Raw genomic sequence first — 6,069 nt, 5'->3', positions numbered from 1 at the left:
GAGACATAGAGTGCCTTGTTTGTTGTTTCTCAAGAATCTCAGGAAACATGGGATCATGGGGCTACTGGATAGAAAGCACATTGTGCCTCTTCTCTGGAATAATATGATAACTGCTTACCACATGAAAAATGGCTGTTCCAGTATTATGGGACTTCTTGATTATGGGGGGAAGACCTTGAAGCTCAGTCAAGACCCTCTAAACTCCTAACTCAGACACATTGCAAGAAATAGCACATTGTGCATTGCATATTCTAAGCTATGGGATAAGCAACCCAAGATAAACCCACTGCAACAAGAAGCTAGTTGAGCCCCTCAGAAGTCAGTCACAGCCTACTCAGGGGTGTCAGTGTGGTGCTTGTTTGGGGGATACCTCTCTGAAGAATCTTTTTAAAATAGTCTATGTTTTCTCTATCACAGACCAAAGTACACGTGAGGTAAATATCTGTGGATCACAGGCTTACTTAGGCAGAAGCAGTCTTCATTGTTTTCAGAGCCCTGCAGGTCCTCTGTGACAGTATGCTGAGTTCCTCTTTAGTTAAACAATCTGTATTTAGAAAGAGAGATATCAGGAGAGTGAGGGCTATGGACAGGTCTTTGATCATTTAGTTACTTGCTTATTTCTCACCTGACAGATGCATGGAAATATTTAAAGGCAGGAAAAAGAGAGGGACTGAAAATAGGCCTGCCCTTAACATTTGCTTGGTCTAGGGCAAGATTATAAATGGGGGCCTTGATACTTGAATGCCTCAATATTTAAATGTACAAATCAAGCTAATAAACTATAAATTAAAATGTGGTCTACTCTTCTAGCTTGGCAAACATACCTTCATAGGTCAGAAAGCTAGAGTTTGATTAGAAATGTTCAAATTCATTGGAGTTCTATTCTGGATATTATAGTGTAGTCAGAGCTATTTTTGCCCCAGTCCCCCTCTCTTTCATTCCTTGCTTCTCAGGGAATGACAAGGGGACTTATGTTCACACACATGGAAATCCAACCCACATGTTCAAGCTTCATCCATCTTCTCCTCCAGCCTCACAAACAGCCTCCTGCTGACCACCTTTCATGTCTTTGGGCAGGCACCTCAAACCCAGAACAAGGGTTTTAGAGTCCCTGAAGGGGATACAGAACCATTTGGGCAGGCGATTCTGAGGTTCTCAGTACCTAGAGCACATTCTCAAAGCGGGACCCTGGGCCCATGTGACACTCTTCCCTGTCTCCAGACTCCTTGCTCAGTGCAGAAGGTCACAACCAGAAGGGAGCCCTCTTGCCCAAGCCAGAGTGTATATGGCCTATAGCCTGTGCTCGAGAGAAGGCCCTGATAAGGAGCTTGAGTGAGGATCAAGGAATTCCATCTTTCCTTTCAGCTGAGCTGGGAGAGGGAAATGCAGACCCAGAAAGAGATGCATTTTTAATTGAGAGAGCAGGGAGTTGATGTGGTCTCTAACTTGTAGTCCTGACTTTTGCAGGGACAGGGAAGGGGAGGATGCAGCATCCCTTGGTAGGTGGAGGGAAGGTGGCAGAAACTTCGGAGGGGTCAGAGGCAAGATTTGGAAAAAACCACCCTCTAATACTATCATGAGAGAAGGCTGAGAAGAGACCTATGAAAACTTCCTGACAGTGCCAAGTGTATGTTCACATGGGCATGTTGGGCACAGCTCAACTCCAGAGTGCCCTTTACAGCAACAGCAATGCAAATGGCAACTTCTGGAGTCAAGCACTGTGCCTCTTGCACAGACATACCTGGCACACCCAGGCTCATGCAATCTTCTCTCTGAATTTTGATCTCAACAGGTTATATTGCTTTGCAAAGTCTGAATGAGGGAAAATAATTTTATAGGCCCCTTTGCTTCATGGAATTACTTCCTAAATCCATGTGTGTAAAGTAAACACCAATTTAGCACTACATATATAGCCCAAAAATGCTGACAAAGGACTTCCAAATAGTGTGGTGCTTACTTTTCATTGTGAGGGGCAGGATCATGCTCCCAAGTTGGCATTTTCCTCAACCTTGAAAGCCACCCCTGTGAATCCCACTCTGGGCACTGATCCTTTTCTCTTCTCTTACCCAAGGTCCCACCCATTACTTAAAATGAACTATTATTTTAACACTCTTTGTGCATACCATAGAGAAAGAAAACAATTCTAATTACTATAATTTTTCATCTCTGAAATTTTCTCCCTTTTTTGCTCTCCTAAAACCTCAAATTTTCTAATCCCCAGGCTGTGACAATACTTGCCTTCTTAAATTGTCAGCCTGCTTACAATTTCCCTCAGTTTTATTTCCCTAACTCTGCTGCTATGTTGTTTGCTTTTGTTTGTTTTTATTCACACATGACAGTTTGTTTCTGTCAACTACACAGGTACATTGATACAGTTATAGAGAAGGCCAGTTGGCGTCAGTTGGTTATGGAACTAAACAGAGATGATATGGAGGCTGAGATGTTCCTTTTCAAGGCTCATGAAAAATCCTCCAAAGATTCTGAGAGACTGAGGCCTCTTCTAGGGTAACCCTTAGTCAACACTCACAAGATGTTACTGCTCTTGCTCCAAAGTAGGTGAACCAACCAGTTCAGCTCCCAGAATGTGTTCCAACCCTGAGGACAAGGGGCAGAGCCTGCAAAGGGTGTGACTGAGGGAGGGGGATCCATTCTGGGCAAAGAATGGTGGGAAGACTGGCTGTCAGCAGATTTCTTCCCAGGCACAGCCCTGGAGAGAACCCAGAAGTTGGTGAGACAAAGAATTTCCCATCCCCCGCCTTGTCCAAGGAAGCCAGACATTGTTTGGAAAGCAAGAAATGGAACACACTTTTAGAATGGAACACAGATTTTTAGATTTTTTTTTTAATCTGTAAAGACTCAAACTACACAGGATGCCCTATGTTCTATCCCTTTATCTTTCTCTTTTAACTCTCACATTGGGGCACTAGAAAGTTCAATGGGTTCTGATCAAGTCCAGCTGTCCTCCTCTCCATCCCAGTTCTTTCAGGGCTCTTGAAGAGCTGAATTCCACCCCTAGACTGTCTCAACTCCTGCCTTGGCTCTTTTGATCCCAATAACTGGACTTGTGTGGCTAGTGATTCTGGCCTTTTGCCTTACTCCACATCTACTTTCACAACTCCCTGGCCCTGATGTAGAGCTCTTTCTGAAATGTTCTGCTTGGTTCCCCACCTGCTTGCACTAAGGATCTGAACTTTTTGCAGAGATTGGAGATTGTCAGCATGAACTGAAAGTTTTTGGACTATGCTGTAATATAGAGAAGTTCTTGTGAGCAGCTGTATAAAGGGTTTTCCTCATAGGAAATGATCCAGAACCAATATAACTGCTTTTATTCTAGTATTATAAGTCTTGTAACTCTTTCTGGCTTCAGTTTCCTTGGAAATAATCAATTTTGTTTATCTGTGTTGTCAGAGATTTGTGGGGGATAGGAGGTGATGCTGGAAATTAAATCCAAAGGTAATTTACCATTGAGCCATGTCTCCAGTCCTTCTTGTTTTTTTTTTTTTTGGGGGGGGGTAATTTTGGGCCAGGGACTCACTAAATTGTGGAAACTGGCCTGAAACTTGAGATCCTCCTGCCTCAGCCTTCTGAGTTATGGAGATTACAGGCATATAACATCATACCCAGTTAGAAACTTTCTTTTCTTTTAAAAAAAATAAACACTTTTATTAAAGCATAACTCACATACAGAAAATCACACATATCATAAGTGAACAACCAGATGGATTTTACAAAGTAAACATAATTGATGAATCAGAAAGGGATAGAATGATTTTAGTACCTCTATGCCCATTGCCATTCCCAAAAGACAACCACAGAACAAAGTACTACTGTTCTGGTTTCTAACATGAGAGATTACTTGTGATCACTATAGAGCTGCAATTATACACACATCATACAAATGCTTGCATGTCTACCTTCTCTGATGAGATCCATGTGTGTGGTATATGGCAGTACTTTATGTCATTGCTGTACAATTTTCCATTGCTTTGATATCCTACAATGTTCCTGTTTTTCTGCTGGACATTGAGGTACTTTCAGCATCTTTGTTTCTTTTGAACCAAGCTGCTTTGAACATTGTGCACACATATATTCTAGTGTGCATAGTGACACATGTCTGTTGGGTTATACTAAGAATGGAATTTCTTGGTGTCAAAGTGTAGCCTAATAGATACTGTCCAACAGTTTTAATAAGTGGTTGTAGCTTCAGCAAATGAGAGTTCCAATTATGCCACATGATCAGGACATGTTCATTGAAATTTATGATAAATTACTATTTTTGCCACATAAATGCACCTAGAAAGGAAAGAGGCAGTGGAGTATTATATAAATCACTCAAGTGAAACTTCAGGTGAAGCATGCTATTGTTCTGGACCATGAAGTCCTCATCTCTAAATCAGTGATAATTTATAATATTATGTTTTTCTGTAAAAGTCACTCATTTTGTGATTTTCCTGATTCCTCATTCTTCTTTCATCTCATATTTCTGGCATCTCCATGTGCCACCCCAGGATCAGCTCTTGGTAGACATTAAACAATAGATATGTTCATGTGTGCCGAGGTAGCACTGTTTCAAGTGCAGTGGTGGAATTGGTCCAAGAACACTGATCAGCTGAAGGGCTTAGGAAGAGAGAGTGGGAGGTGAACAAGAAGAATTTGCAATAAGCATTCTTGGCCTTGGAGTGGTGTTATTTTGTTTCAAACAGCAAAGCAGAATTGGAGCGTGGTCAGAGTTTGAAAAGAGCCTCTGACAGAGGTATGCTTCAGTCACCATGGATGAATGACTACTCACACCTACTCCTTAATGCCTGGGCTAGACATGTGGGACCTTCCAGTCTCCTTCCTGCAGTGTTCTCCCAAAAGAAAGTTTGAGCTATGCCATTGGGTGGGGTAGCTTGTGGCCTTTCTGCAAGGGAGACTTGGAGAATGTGGATCTGACATTATCAACTTCTGTACAAGGTAGGGTCTCTGAGCCCCAAAAGGGGTATAGATAAGACCATAAGACCATTAGGACTGTGGCTAGTCATGATAATAAAAGTAAAGCAATTACCAGTTGTTTAACCTTCTTCGGTTAAAAAAAAAAAAAACATACCTAAAGAGTATCTGAACATTTTCTTCATTTTAATTATTTTATTTTATTTTTACTTTTATTTGCATTTATTTTATGCTGAACTTACTCTCATGCCATACATTCTTGTTTCTTTTGTTTATTTTTGGGATATCTTTTTCTACTATGCAACCTCCTCTTCTGGTTTAGGAACAATTTGTTCCTTCTCTGAGAATCATCTCAGTGTGGCAGGGGGAACTCATATATGGGTAAATTCAATCATGAGCTCTGTAAGTGCCGTGGTGCATCTTGGGTGTTTTGTTCACCTGGATCTGTCCAAGCACGAGCAACAAACATTCAGGACTCTTTTAGGGCCACCATCCCTGTGTCTAGCCCCACTGTTTAGCCTGGGCACACCTCCCAATTCCACCATTGTAACACAGAATGGCACACATTACTTCTTTAAAGTGACATCTTTCAGGTACTTAGTGGCATGCATACCCTTGATGGCCTGTGCAGTTTCAGTGTCCTTAAAGTGAACATGAAGATTTGAACCTTTTTATTTGGGTAATTTTGTGGGGTTTTGGGGTCAAGAGAGTAGCAGACAATTTTCACAGATCACCTCATGCCACTTATGGGAAGAGACCATTTTAGTTATTTTTTAAAATTTTGTTGTTTTTGTTGTCAATGAACATTTATTTTTATTTATTTTTATGCAGTGCTGAGAATTGAATCCAGTGCATCACACATGCCAGGCAAGTGCTCTACCCTGAGCCACAACCTCAGTCTCCCATTTTAATTATTTTATTTCTCATTGTTTTCTATAGTTACAACTCCCAAGAGCCACACCTTAGACCTATTCCACTCTCAAAATGTACAACTGTCAAAAGTCCAGAAGCAACACAGCTTCCCGAAGCTGTGCAAGGTATGCCAGAGGACTTGCCAAACCAAATGTTTGCCCAACAAGCCACTTTATTTTTTCAGTATTTGAAGCAACCACCCAACAGGGCATGTTTTGTTCCCAT

General features: G+C 41.5%; 1 pseudogene; it reads right to left on the bottom strand.

Moving 5' to 3' along the window:
• Positions 1-5,174: 5,174 nt before the first annotated feature.
• LOC124102293 (large ribosomal subunit protein uL22-like) lies at positions 5,175-5,662 on the bottom strand (annotated as a pseudogene).
• Between the last annotated feature and the right edge of the window lie 407 nt (positions 5,663-6,069).

This window comes from Marmota monax, unplaced genomic scaffold (genome assembly GCF_021218885.2).
Source record: "Marmota monax isolate L192 unplaced genomic scaffold, Marmota_monax_Labrador192_F-V1.1 WCK01_AAM20220418_F8-fsc01757, whole genome shotgun sequence".
Lineage (NCBI taxonomy): Eukaryota > Metazoa > Chordata > Mammalia > Rodentia > Sciuridae > Marmota > Marmota monax.
The sequence above is the reverse complement of the archived record's forward strand: the minus strand, read 5'-3'. Positions and strand labels throughout refer to the sequence as shown.